The sequence below is a fragment of the Emydura macquarii genome, unplaced genomic scaffold (assembly GCF_026122565.2).
Source record: "Emydura macquarii macquarii isolate MOO-44397 ecotype Brisbane River unplaced genomic scaffold, CSIRO-AGI_Emac_v2 contig_2897, whole genome shotgun sequence".
Taxonomy (NCBI): Eukaryota; Metazoa; Chordata; order Testudines; family Chelidae; genus Emydura; species Emydura macquarii.
Genome location: NW_027133034.1, coordinates 56,189,189 through 56,202,754, shown reverse-complemented (window position 1 = coordinate 56,202,754; position 13,566 = coordinate 56,189,189). Strand labels below are relative to the sequence as shown.

At 43.0% G+C, this 13,566-nt stretch overlaps 1 long non-coding RNA gene across 1 annotated transcript; it reads left to right on the top strand.

Annotated features, from left to right (window-relative positions):
- The first annotated feature begins 551 nt into the window (after positions 1–551).
- On the top strand, positions 552–13,286 carry LOC137167045 (uncharacterized). The gene is made up of 3 exons (XR_010923944.1): positions 552–792; positions 951–1,073; positions 12,548–13,286. It is a non-coding gene; the product is annotated as an uncharacterized lncRNA (long non-coding RNA).
- The last annotated feature ends 280 nt before the right edge of the window (positions 13,287–13,566 follow it).

Genomic DNA, 13,566 nt, shown 5'->3' with positions numbered 1-13,566 from the left:
TCTTTCTAATGACCACTTCCATTTGATGGTTGCTCAGTGGCCTATGTGAAATGATCTAAAAAACCTAGTTCGTACTGGACAAGCAGTATCAGAAGCACCACTGATGCTAATTGGCATCATTGTTAGCCATGTCATGTTGATTAGCACTGATTGACTTGTTGTGACAGGGTATACCAGGCCTTTGGGGGGGCCCTGGTGGAAGCCTTGATGCTCTGCTACACCCTGCCCCAGGAAACAGCTTTCTGAAAGGAAAAGAGAAGTTGAGTACTAGACCTCTGGAGCTGCCTACAGAAGCATCCCAGGAAAAGACATTTGGGGAACCATTGACATTTGGTCCTCCAGCAACTAGAAGGGCTGGGGTTCAGCAACGGCCAATCAAGGCCCAGCAGACCAAAATAAAAGGAAATGCCTAGTGCTAACAAAGTAGTTCCTGGCTTGAGCTTGTAGAGTGAGGAGAGATGCTTCCTAGCATTTAGCCAAAAGACTCAGGATGGGCTGGGGCCTTTTGGCAGCAACATTTGGCAGCAGCAGTTCAGGTGGAACCTCACTGATTTAATTCCAGAGAGAGAATTCAGTCCCAGAAGGGTTGAAAATAAACCATTTTATTTATTAGTGGCCCTGAAGGGAAGGAACTTCTTTTGATTCAGTTTGTTGTATGCTGGAAGGGGTTTGAACTGTGTGACCCAGCTGGTGGGCTGAGCCACAGAAGATGTCAAGAGGCAGGCTGACAGCCTGCTGTAGACACTGGGAGAGCAGCAGCACAATGCCAGGAAACCAGTGGTGCTTAAAGAGGTGAGTACAACCCACCACACTTGTTACATCATTCCTGGAAGCATCTGATGTCATAAATTAGAAGGGATAAGAGGGATATCTGAAAAGAGTGCCACACCCAAAGATAATTACCAGAGCTTCTAGCCCTGTGAGTTCAGTTCATGCATATTCTAATCCAGTTTCACAGATGATGAAGAGGCAGCAAGACTACGTAATGGAGATAGGAGAGGAAAGATGGGGGTCAAGGAATAAGGTCATGTTTAGTGCTCCTCCCACCTCCTGAACTACGCCATCTTAAGAAAGTAAGTGTCTTGGCTGAGTTGCTTGCTGTGGATGTCCCCAAAGAAGTAAGATTTAAGGAGAGACATTAACACAAAATTTAATGCACAAGATTTCCTTGCTTTAGTTTTATAAACCAAGATGTAAACTAAATTGTGTATCAGTGCTAGTTTTAGGAGAAAACAATCAAATCAATATGAAATCTAGAAAAAGTTCTACTGATTATTCCTGGTGCATGATTGCAGCCCAAATGTAAGAAACTAAAACTAATGTCCACAAATAAATGTCTTCAAGAGTAAGAAACTGACTGCACAAACCTAACTGTAAATAAACTCCAGTTAAGTCAAGGGAGTTCTGTTAGTGTAAAAGTGTAAAACTGATGTGAGAAGAGAATGAGGACTAACGTTGAGAAACAAAAGTTTTTTCCATGCGCCTGCTGTTAGATAGAAAATACTTATGGATGATACTAATCTGTAGGAAAACTGCATGGATCATCCTTTTTTCAGAAATAAATGTTTCCTGGCTTTCTGATGCAAACTTGTTTTTCCATTTTTGTGGTCATAAATTATGATAAAAATCATTGGGAATCAAGAGACTTTAATGCAGTCTGATTAGTCTCCATAAGGGACACCTCAGTGTCTTCCTGCAGCATTTGCCTCTGACTCCTCCCGGCCCACTTAGCCAGTTTAATATTTCAGGGGCTTTTGTAGTTGGCTTACTTGGGAAAGGAGCAACATTCACTAGAGCATCTGAGAAATTTAATTACAAACCCCAGAAGTTCTGGGGTTTTTTAATATTAGGCTCTGAGGGCCAAATGCTGATCTCATTTATACCAGTGTTAATCCAGAAATTCCCCACAGACATCAATGGGTTACTTCCAATTTATGCTATAATGAGGTCTACGGGCTCTTTAAGGATAAAGGGTGCCATAAAAACCCTTTCCAGGTGTTTTGAATAAACAAATTGACTGGTAGCTGAAAAGAGGAAGTGATCCTGGGAGTTAGGAGTTGGATGAGGGAGGAAAATCTCTTAAAACATCTTTTTGTTAAAGGGTCAAGGTTCAGGAGCCCTATTGTATAGGGTGGGGCAGGGTGTCTCTCTTCCAGCCAATCAGGAGGAACTCTCAGTAGGAGGGCAGTATATATGCTGCCTTCTCCCTCAGAACAAGGGAGATAGTGACAGGAGAAGGAAGCCAAGACCAGAGCTTCAGTGAGAATAGGCTGGGACCGCTGGTCTCCGGTGGAGCTGTCTGACTGATGAAGAACTCAGGGAGCGGCAGAAGAACTGGATTTAAGTATGAATTGTGTTTCTAGACTTTGTGGTGGTGGCTGTTTGGGGATTGTTTGGATTATTTTGTGATTAAGGATTCTGAACTTTGACATTAAACCAGGCCAGGGTAGGGATGCTGTGAGCCACAACAGAGATTGTCAAGAACTTAAGGGGCCTGCAAGAGGGAACTATTAGGGGTAGGCTGCCTGTAATGTAACCTCTGGCCACAAGAGGGTGTTCAGTAAGCAGCCATGCTGCTGCTTGCACTAGTGCCTCTGATCCTGAATGAGGTATTTTTTCTCTTTCTCCAGGGGAAGGATTAGCCAGAGATGATAGAGTCTGATTCTGACCTTATGCTGGTGTAAATCAAGAGTGATGTTACTGAAGTAATGGGCCAGATTCTGTGACAAGACTGCACTGAAGGCATATACCAGCAAACATGGGAGCAAAGGGGGCCTCTTGATTGGCCACCATGCTCCAAACAGCCCTGGATTCTGCTCCAACTGCATGGCTACGGCTGGGTTGCAACAGCACAGAACATTGGCTTCTCTTCCTGTACCCCTACACTGGGGGCTGTGCAGGAGGATAGCCTAGAGCTGCTTAGGTTAATGTAACACCACCCTAGTGGTGTGGGAATTCTCCAGGAGGCTGTACTGTCACCTTTATTCCACCACCATGTTTGGGCCAGATTGTAGCCTCAAGAAGTTACAGCAGTGCGAAATCCATATACATCTGATCAGAACCTGGCCTCTTATGCTTATAGTCTAAACGTCAGGAGTTAGTGGGTTGCAGTTAGCTATAAGAGAACCCTAAAAGTTTAGGCGCTTCAGATAAGCATCCAGTAGTTCAGATGCTTGTGTGAACTCTCTCCAGAAATTCAAATTCTGTTCCTCAACAAGAACAGCCTTCACTGGGAGATTTCTTATACTTGGTGCCACTGGTCAGAACAGCCCACTCATACATAAATGCTCCTCTTTCTCTCTGCCATTCTACCTTTTATAGCCTATGAAATATTGTCATTAGTTGTTTAGTTCTCTAAAGTTTTAGTGTTGACACTATACTTTCCCTGGTATAAATTGGCATAGTTTGTAAACAATCTATATCTGCTAAGGATCTGCCCCATAGTAACTTTAGGATTTTGTCCCACCATGTTTTTATTAGACTTTTGGAAGGGTTCTACGTATAACTTTGTATTCTTCCTCCCTGAGAGCAGGTATGTTGAAGTTGAAAGGGTTACATAAATTGTTTTCAGTTTCCTTTATGAATTATTATTTGTATATCATAGCTCCTAGGAGTACCTGTCATGGTCCTAGAACACACAGAAGACACTATCTAGTACAAGATCTATCATGTGAGATGTGACTCTTCAGATTAATTATAGTAATTTAAATATAGTATTCCAGTAGCATGCTACTTGCCAGTTGTGCTTGGTCTTCCTGGACAAGACTCTACTGTGGTGTTTAATGGACCAGAAAACAAAGTAGAGAAACAGAAAACATTTTTTAAAAATTGTATAAAATGCAGACTTCAGTCAATGGCTAGGGTTTGTATTTGACAGAGCGTTCTGGTCCAGTGCCTCAAAGAGAGAGCTGAAATAGGGCATGTAGCAAGTTTCCTTTTGGTTCCTTCTGATCCTTGATTATATCTGGACTAAAATCAATGCAGGAATTGTGGAACTGGATGCAGTTCTCTCTCTTTGCAGGGAAGTAGGTAACATCACTTGATTGAGACCGTTAGAAGTGCTTTGGTGGTAAAAGGACAGCAAGATTAATGGGCAGTCATTTCCCTAGTAACAGCAAGGCATGTTGGGAAATGCAACCACACAGGAGGCAGCACCACATGTGCCAGAAATTCTGCTCCCATGGCAACAGAAGTGGTGGGAAACAAACAATGCTAGTGGTCTTGCCAGAGGTGGTCTTCAGCAGAGACCGTGCATATAGTCAGCCATTCATTTACTTTCACATTCAAAAAAAGTTAGTGGAAATATTACTTAGTTTTATGGTAGTTTTTTATTTTTTAAATGAGCACAGTATATGGGTAATGATGATTACTAAAGAATTAGCAGAAATTGTTAAAGAAATATCCATTTATGGTAGCTCTTTATTTTAAAAACATATTCCAATTACTTAAATGTTGTGCTACTGCAGTTCCAGAAAAATTACACAAATTAGAGCAATCTTCCCAAGCAGTGCTAGCAGAAAAAATAAAGTAATTATAAGAGTGTAAAACACATTTCACATCTTTGGGGGCGGTTACTTGAAAATGTTTTGATTTATGTGTATAAGAACTAGACCTTTTCTAACAGTAGAAAAGAGAAAGGAAGTGGAAAAAATATGGGATAAATGGGGGAAGGAGAGGAGAATGGAAAACAGAGTGGAAGCTGCAATCTGAAGGTTAAACAAATAGTAGAATGGAGGGAGAGGTGCAGAACACACAACCTCAGGTTTTTTTCCCTAGGAATCTAAGTATTCTGTCCAGATCAATTCAAGGACCTTGTCACCAGGTTGCCCTCGCTGGCCTGGTTGCTGGGGTCCTCCCTTGGGCTCTGTCTCCAGGGGAGGACACAGCACCTTCCTACACAAGAGGAAACGGTTCGCTTTCGGTGAGCAAGTAGTTGATTGCTCTAACCCTTAGGCAGGGTGAGCAAGCAAGTCAGCAGTGGATTCACTCTCTGGAGCAGGAGGCTCTCTTCAGGGTGGCTAGGAAAGGGGAGTGGAGGGGGACGCAGGCCCACCCGTCTCCACTGCATCCCAGCCCAGGTCCCTAGCAGTGGCAAAAGCGGTTGCCACTGTGTCAGCGGGGCTCCCACCGCAACACACCGACTAGGCCTCAGATTCAGCCACAAGCTATGGCTGCCCCTGGGCTGCTTCCTCCCCACTGGCCCCAGTACCTGTCTCCTTGGTATCGTGCGGATATTCTGTCTGGGGTTGGCCCATCAGTCCCTCCTCATCCACGGGCGGCAATGCGAGGAGCTCCTCTTCAAGGGGCAGCTCCTCCAGGTCATTTGGCACAGGAGGGGCTCAGCTTCCGGCAGCTCCTCCAGGTCCTGTCCCAACTCAGGGGGCTTGGTGGCCGGCAGCTTCTCCAGGTCCTGTCTGGCCTTGGGGGGGGTATCCTCCACCCGGGTTTCTCCGAGGTTTCTGCCCAGTCCCGGGGCTTCGGTGACTCGGTCCAGTCCTGGGGTCTGAGTACCTCGGCCCAATCTCTCTGGCTGAGTTGCCTGGTCCAGCTCCAGGAAGGCCCTATCCAGTCTCCAGGCCCGGGTGGGGCCGGGGTTGGTCAGCGGCTCTGCTCTGGCCTAGGCCTCTACCAGCAGGGCAGCACATCTATCTCCAGCAGCAGTCTTTCAGTGACTGAGCTCTGGAGTCGTGCTTTTATACCGCCCCTTCCTGTGGGGGCTCTGCCCTGCTGCTGCTGGTTGGGCACAAAAAGTGGGAGTGTGCTAATGAAATTTGTGGATGACACAAAGTTGGGAGGTATTGCTAATACAAAGGGAGACTGGGGTATCATACAACAAGATCTGGATGACCTTGTAAACTCCAGTAATAGAAATAGGATGAAATTTAATAGTGCAAGGTCATGCACTTAGAGACTAAACAAGAACTTTTGTTATGAGCTTGGAATGCGTCAGTTGGAAATGACAGAGGAAGAGAAGGACCTGGGCATATTGGTTGATCTCAGGTTGACTGAGAGTGGCCAATGTGATGTGGCCTTGAAAAAAGCTAATGCAGTCCTAGGATGCATCAGGCAAGGTATTTCCAGTAGAGATAGGGAGGTGTTAGTACTGTTATATAAGGCGTTGGTCAGATCTCATCTGGAATACAGTTCTGGTCTCCCATGTTTTAAAAAAAAAAAAAAATGAATTCAAACTGGAATAGGTGCAGAGAAGGGCTACTAGGATGATCTGAGGAATGGAAAACCTGCCTTATGAGAGGAGTCTCAAAGAACTCGGCATGTATAGCCTAACCAAAAGAAGGCTGAGGGGAGGTATGATTGTTCTCTATAAATACATCCGGGGGATAAATACCAGAGAGGGAAAGGAATTATTCAAGTTCAGCATCGATATGGACATAAGAACAAATGGATATAACCTGGCCATCAGGAAGTTTAGACTTGAAATTAGACAAAGATTTCTAACCATCAGAGGAGTGAAGTTCTGGAACAGCCTTCCAAGGGGAGCAGTTGGGCAAGAAACCTAGCTGGCTTCAAGACTGAGCTTGATAAGTTTATGGAGGGGATGGTATGATGGGACAGCCTAATTTAGCAATTGACTGATCTTTGACTACTGGTGGTAAATATGCCCAATGGCCTGTGAAGGGATGTTAGATGGGGTGGGTTCCAAGTTATTACAGATAATTCTTTCTGGGTGTCTGGCTGGTGAGTCTTATCCATATGCTCAGGGTTTAACTGATCACCTTATTTGGGGGTCTGAAGGAATTTCCCCCAGGGCAGGCTGGCATAAGCCCTGTGGGTTTTTCATATTCCTCTGCAGCATGGGTCACTGCTGGTGGATTCTTTGTTCCCTGAAGTCTTTAAACCATGACTTGAGGATTACAATAACTCAGTCTTTGGTTAGGGGTCTATTACAGGAGTGGGTGGGTGAAGTTCTGTGGCCTGCGCTGTGCAGGAGGTCAGACTAGATGATCATAATGGTCCCTTCTGACCTTACGGTCTGAGTCTCTGATTCCATTTGAAGTGACAAGGCTGGTGCATATCAATTTCCTTGATAAATTGACAAACCAATGAGCTTGCAGTGTGCAGTGGCCAGCACTGAACACTGTAAGAGGGCATTTCCTGGGGTTCCATCTAGGACTGGCGGTGTTGCTTGGGGTCATGCCAGTGCATAAGCCCAAGAGTGACTGGCCAGAAGCACTCACTCACTTAGTTGAGAGCAGGTTGCTTGCTGTAGGCTGTGCATGGGCTGACCCAGATGTGGGGGTTCACACAGTGGGACAAGGTAAGACAGGCTCCAGGAGTGAGGAATTGGGGTGACACAGCAATACACTAGTCCATATTGTAGAAGGGAATGTCACAATAATACAGTTTAATTTTTATATATCTTTCATTACACACACACACACACACACACACACACACACACACACACACACACACACACACAAAACCAAACAGAAGTCTTTATGACTCTGTAATCCGAAGTGTAAAGAGAGATTCTAAGGCAAAGAAAAAATGCAGTGTCTGTTGAATATCTGAGACATCCTCTAGCCCTGTCTCTACTCTCAAATAACTGGATTAACTCCACTGAAGAAAATCAAGTTACTCCAGATCTACACTGGTATAACTGAGAGCAGAACATGGCCCTTTATCTGGGGACTATATCTCACATTTAAGAAGGGTGGATTTGGTGGGATTTTTCCATCTCTAACTTTTGTGATCCTAAATTTAAAAAGTGGCAGTATAAATGAAAAGAACTGGAAAGAAATAGAAAGTTACAGGTGAGGGATAGAGAGAAGGCCCCAGGTGGAGGAGCAGAGTGGATGGAGACATAGGTGGATAGGAGGATAAAGGGGGAATTTGAGGAATTGCTTTGAAAATAGATTGATACACAGAACAGAAAAAGAAGATGGTGTAAGATATCCAGCTTCTCAGAATGAGATATAGTCTACATTTTTAGTGTACTGAAAGAGCAGTGAGGCTAGCTGTAGCCAGCAGAGGCCAAAGACAATGTATCCATGACACTTTCTCTCTACTGAATTTGGAATGGCATCAGTTTATATGTAGTGGAATTCAGTCAACAGTGAAATTACTTCCTGTGGGGTTGCTGCTATTTTTGTTAATGGAAGTTGGACTTAGCTGACTGCTTTCTGTGGAAAAAATCTGTGTAAATTGAAAATGGTGAGAGGGTGGTGAAAAATTGCTCCTTCTGTACCTAAAACAGTTCTAAACTCTCCTTTTAAAATTTGCTAGACTCCTTTAAGTGTAGAAGGCTGTACTTGGTGGTTGGGACTGTGCATTTTACTAAATTTCACAACATTGGCATTGTATTTGAACTGTACAGGAATTGTTCATCTTCTTGACTGTATGTCAAGTTTGTTCCATTAGAACCACTTAGGGGTCTTCCCCCCCCCCCCCCCCCCCCCCCCCCCCCCCCCCCCCCCCCCCCTTTTTTTTTTTTTTTTTTTTTTTTTTTTTTTAAATAAGATGTAGGAGTTTCTCTTGCAAACTGTTTGTTTGAATCAGTGAATTAGATTCAAAGGCACAATAGGGAAATACTTTTCATTTGTCGGTTTCTCATTTCATTTATGCATAAACTTTAAAACTTTCTCAACTCAAATACTAATAAGTGGAGAACAAATAGGATTTAAATGAGAGCAGCCTAGGCCCACGGTCCTTGCAATCTCTAGAATACAGAAATTGAAGGCTTCTAGTTATAGGCTTTAACTTAAAGAGACTGAAGCTAATCTCAGATCCACATGCCATTATTTATGGCCCTGATCCTGCAATTTACAATGCGTGGGCAGGCTGCTGTGCCCATGGGGAACCACATTAGCTTTAATGTGCAATCTATCCATGCATTGTAAATTGCCAGACTGGAGCCTTAGATTATATGCACTGGGGGAGAAGGGCAGGTATTGTCTATTGTCTTCTACAGTGCTGAGCAGAATGTGAGCGTTTAACATAAGATAAGTAACAATAATCACAAATTAAGAATAAAATATAATGCTGTCTACAACATTACTTTTGGCTTACTATAAAAGTGAGAAACTAGCTAGACACTTTTAAAATAATATCACTGTAAATAAAGCATAAACTAGCTATATAATAGAAATATCCTGTTAAAGCTTGTAACATTGAATATACAGTTATCCTCTGAATATGGAACTTCAGAATCTTTATCAACATTTCAGGAGTTCAGTGAGAATCCAAAAACTTTATCAGAACAAAGAAACAGATGTCATTCATTCCAAGACAATGGATAGCTGTATGAGATAGACAGCAGCTCAAGACCCAATTGAGAAAATACCAGCTTGAGTGTGTCACTTTTTTCTCACATGGGTTTGACTTAAATATGGAAACATTTGCTGAAAACTAAGTGAGAAGCATTTGAGCCTTAAATCAGACTGCGGTCCATAGACAAGTTGAGAACATATAAACAATCTTAATGGGTCAGACCAATGGTCCATCTAGCCCAGTATCCCGTTTTCTGACAGAAGCTGGTGACAGATGCTTCAGAGGGAATGAACAGAACAGAGCAATTTATTGAATGATCCATCCCCTGACATCCAGTCCCAGCCCCTGGCAGTCAGAGGTTTAGGGACACCCAGAGCATGGAGCTGTGTCTCTGACCATATTGGCTAATAGCTGTTGATGGACCTATCCATGAATTTATCTTATTATCTTTTGAACCCAGTTGCACTTTTGGCTTTCACACATCCCCTGGCAATAGGCTTGACTGTGCATTGTGTGGCAACCTGACCCCAACCCCTCTCCAACACCTTGCAGGGGATGGGCTCCAGCCATTGTCTGTGCGTAGGTAGCAAAAGGCAGCCACACCTGCCTGCTAGAGATCACTACAAAGATCACACACCCATAACCCAACACCTCAATCCCTGATAACACATAGTGGAAACTGAGGCACTTTGCCACCGGGTGGGAGCGGGTGCCCGACCTGCTAACTCACCATGGCTCCCCCTCTTGCCTTCCAGGCTGGCTGAAGTCCTGAAGGAGGATTACAGCTCTGGGGGTGAGTGCCTGGGGAAAGAGACTCTTTGTGGAGATGGGGTGCGGGTTGACTGTGCATTGTGTGGCAGACCAGGCAGTGCTTGCTAGTGGTACATGAAAAGCTTGCAGGAAAATTGATGAAAACACTTTTTGATTAAATGAAATGTTGCCAAAATTTTGTTTTCCTGGAGATGTATGAGTTTTGACTAAGGGTTTTTTTTTTGTTTGTTTGTTTTTTTGTGTTTTTTGGTTTTTTTTTTTTTTTTTTTTTGTTCCCCCCGCCCCCCCATTGGAATTGAGGAGGTGAAGGCTGGAAGACTCCAACATGCTCAGAGTGTTGTCTTTGTTTTCCCAGTGCTTGGCCAAGATAGGGAGTTGGTGAGAGCAAGATGGCTGAGGTTCAGTAATCCAAACTTAAATTAAGAATCTTCTTTCCACTAACTCACAATGTGCAAGTCGTTGCCTGGACATACAGCAAGACACAAGCCCTAGAATGAAAGGACTATGCCCTCAGATGAGAGACGGGTATGCCCTGACTCAAGAAACTATCTCTTGATGTTGCTGATCTCATTATCCTGCCCTTTTTTGAGGTGTATATGCCCTATTGAGAAGATGATGGTGAGGCTACACTGGCAATATTTGGAGTCTGCAGATTTTCTAGACCCTACTGTTACCTCAAACAGAATTAGGGTACCCCCAGAATAGCTAACCTATTGCCGCCACTCAGGTTTACCAAGGGTTCCCTTAAAACAGGTAACTACACCAATCTGTTCTCATCAGGTATGGGTCTCCAGGGTAGCTAAGAAAATGGCTTTCTGGGGATTCCATGTTTAGAAACTCCCCAGAACAGCTTGGATCCGTTATCCATAGATACAAGCAGTGTTCCGAAACAAGGCACCTTTTATTGGTGCAAACAACCATCTCTAATACAATAACAAACTATCAATCCCTTTACTGATGTTGTTTATAAAACACAAATCCCTTATAACAAGTTAAAGAGCACTTCAAACTATATTGCCTTACAGTTTAAAATGATCCTAAGTGGCTGTGCCCTGCTTCAGTCTTCCACAAGGCGCTGAGAGCAGTTCTTAGATGTTCTTTAGATCTTATATATATATAAATTCCTTTCAAAGTTAATACACACTCATACATCCTTATTAACTACCGCCCCCCACGCATATACGTTAACACTATACTATAGCTATAATTGACAAGCTTACCCTGTTTGTTGACTTTGCTACACTATGCATGCACGCGTTCTCGCTCTCTCTCTCCCTTCCCAGTGCTCCAGTGACAGGACTCCCTCTGCTTGCTTGCCTGCCTGTCTGGTCTCTGCTTCCTCAGCTCCAGCTCCTGCTCCTACTCCTTTTCTTTCTTTCTTTCTTTCTCTCTCTCTCTCTTGCCCATTGACACACAGACCTTTATATCATCCTGTCAGAACTTTCTAGAACTTCTGCTAATATTTGTCTGATTTTTCTTGGATGCCAACTGCCAACGTTCCTTGGATGCATGCCAACACATTCCAAACTGCCAATTCTCTTTTTAGCCTGCAACCATTATTTGCCTCAGTGTTATGATTTGCTGGGTCCCTGCTAATTTGGTTCTTTTCTCCCCCTTCTCCCCCCCCCCCCCATACTATATTTAGCACTATGTAACTTGCAGTTCCCATTTAATGGTGGAGTGACTCTTGCTTATTTAAAAGGGAAGCCAGGGACACACAATGGAGTCTGGAGTTTCTCTGGTATCGCTGCTAGTCTAGTTCTAGGCCTGGGCATGGTATGGAGTCTGATAATCTTGTTTGACTTCCTCCTAACACTGGACAAAAGTCAGCTGTCACTGCTGATTATTTTAGATCTAGCAGTTGGACTCTGATACCATTGACCAGGTAGCTTTGTTAGTTGAGAGAGAATCCTAAAATGCATAGGTGGAATTGATCGATTTTGGTTCTGTTCCTTCCTGTCACAGAGACCCCAAAGGATCAGGTGGGTAACAGCTCACCCACCCCAGGGTCTGCTTTATTGGGTTCTGCCAGGTTCTTTTGTCACTCCATTGGGTGTACATGTGCTATATCTCTGGGACAAGAAGTGAGACAGTTTGGGCTGGGGTGCTACCAGGATGCAGATACATAGCTTTTTTATCATAGATAAAACACACAGATTTTTATCAGACCAAGTTAGTGCAAGATCTTTGCTTTCCCAGCTCCTGACCAAGATAAGGACTTAAATGAGAATAAGCAGGCTGAGGTTCAGTATTCCAAACATCATGAAGGTGATGCTGTTTGGTTGTGAATGGCGCTTGAAAGTATCCTGGGGATAGTGCTTCCCCTGTTGTTGAGGGTAGGTGTCCAATTTTTTCCAAATGAGTTCAGAAATTGAGGAAACTTCTGGACATTTGATTGTTCCTGGGGTCACAAGCATCTTCAGTAGCCAGAATTGTGCTTTTTTTTTTTTAAATATTACTTTTTAAAAAAAAAAACAAAAAAAAAAAACAAAGCTGCTGCTGGAACATTTTTAACGTTTTTTTTTTTTTTTTTTCTCCAATACAGATTTTGACACAGTGATCCATGGATATGTGACCTACAGACTGGATTACTATAATATACTTTCTTTAGGCTTCAGCTGAAGATTGCTTAGAAATAGCAACTAATGCACAGTGTAGCTGTCCACTTAAGGTTAGATCCAAGGCCCACTGAAGTGAATGGAAGGCTTTCCTTAGTGGAAATGGCAGTAGGGAGTGGGTTATGCTAAAGCTCCATAGATTTCATTGACTTCCATTTCACTTCAAAGGGCAACTCTGCGTTGATTTTTATATTTAAAGTCCTGTGTGGTTTAGATCTTAGTTACCAGAGAGATCACCTCTCTGTCCAGATACTGGTACAACAGATGATCTACTCTTTGCAACAAACCCTATATTCTACTGGGTTAGAGCATTCTTACTCTTGGTGGGCCCTCGATTCAAGAATTCACTTCCTCAGTTGGTCTGACAGATTCCAAGTTAACCTCAGGCCAAGTCCATCATTCCTCTTCCGTTTTTGCCTCAGGTACATTGATAGAAAAGGATGTTTTGACATTTCAGCTGTTTTTTTCATTTGTTAAGTTTGGTTTTTTCCTTCCCCCATTTCAGAAGCTGTCTCTGAGTTTATTTTTGCTATGTCTGTAAAAATGATCTAGCTATCTGTTGACATGTTAGTGTTCTCATTTTTATTGCGTTTTCATTGTTATAAATGTGGGAATGAGCACATGCTGCTTCATTAATCTAAATTATAAATAAAGTATATATTATGATCCCTGATGCAGTCCTTTAAAAGCAAATTCTTTTAAGATAATATTTGAAAGTAACCTGTTGTATTCTTAAGAACATCTTACTCATTGCTAACATTACTTTAAAAACCACAGAGTAACTCCTTTGAAAAGCCAACTTTACTCCAGCATATGTCCTAACCTTTGAAGAGCTCAGCATGACCTTCAAGGATTGAAATTATGTCTGCCAACCATTAAACAGACTTCAATAAAACATTTGTTTAAGGGCAAGTTACAAGGAAGCGTATATTTCTATAAGCATGAA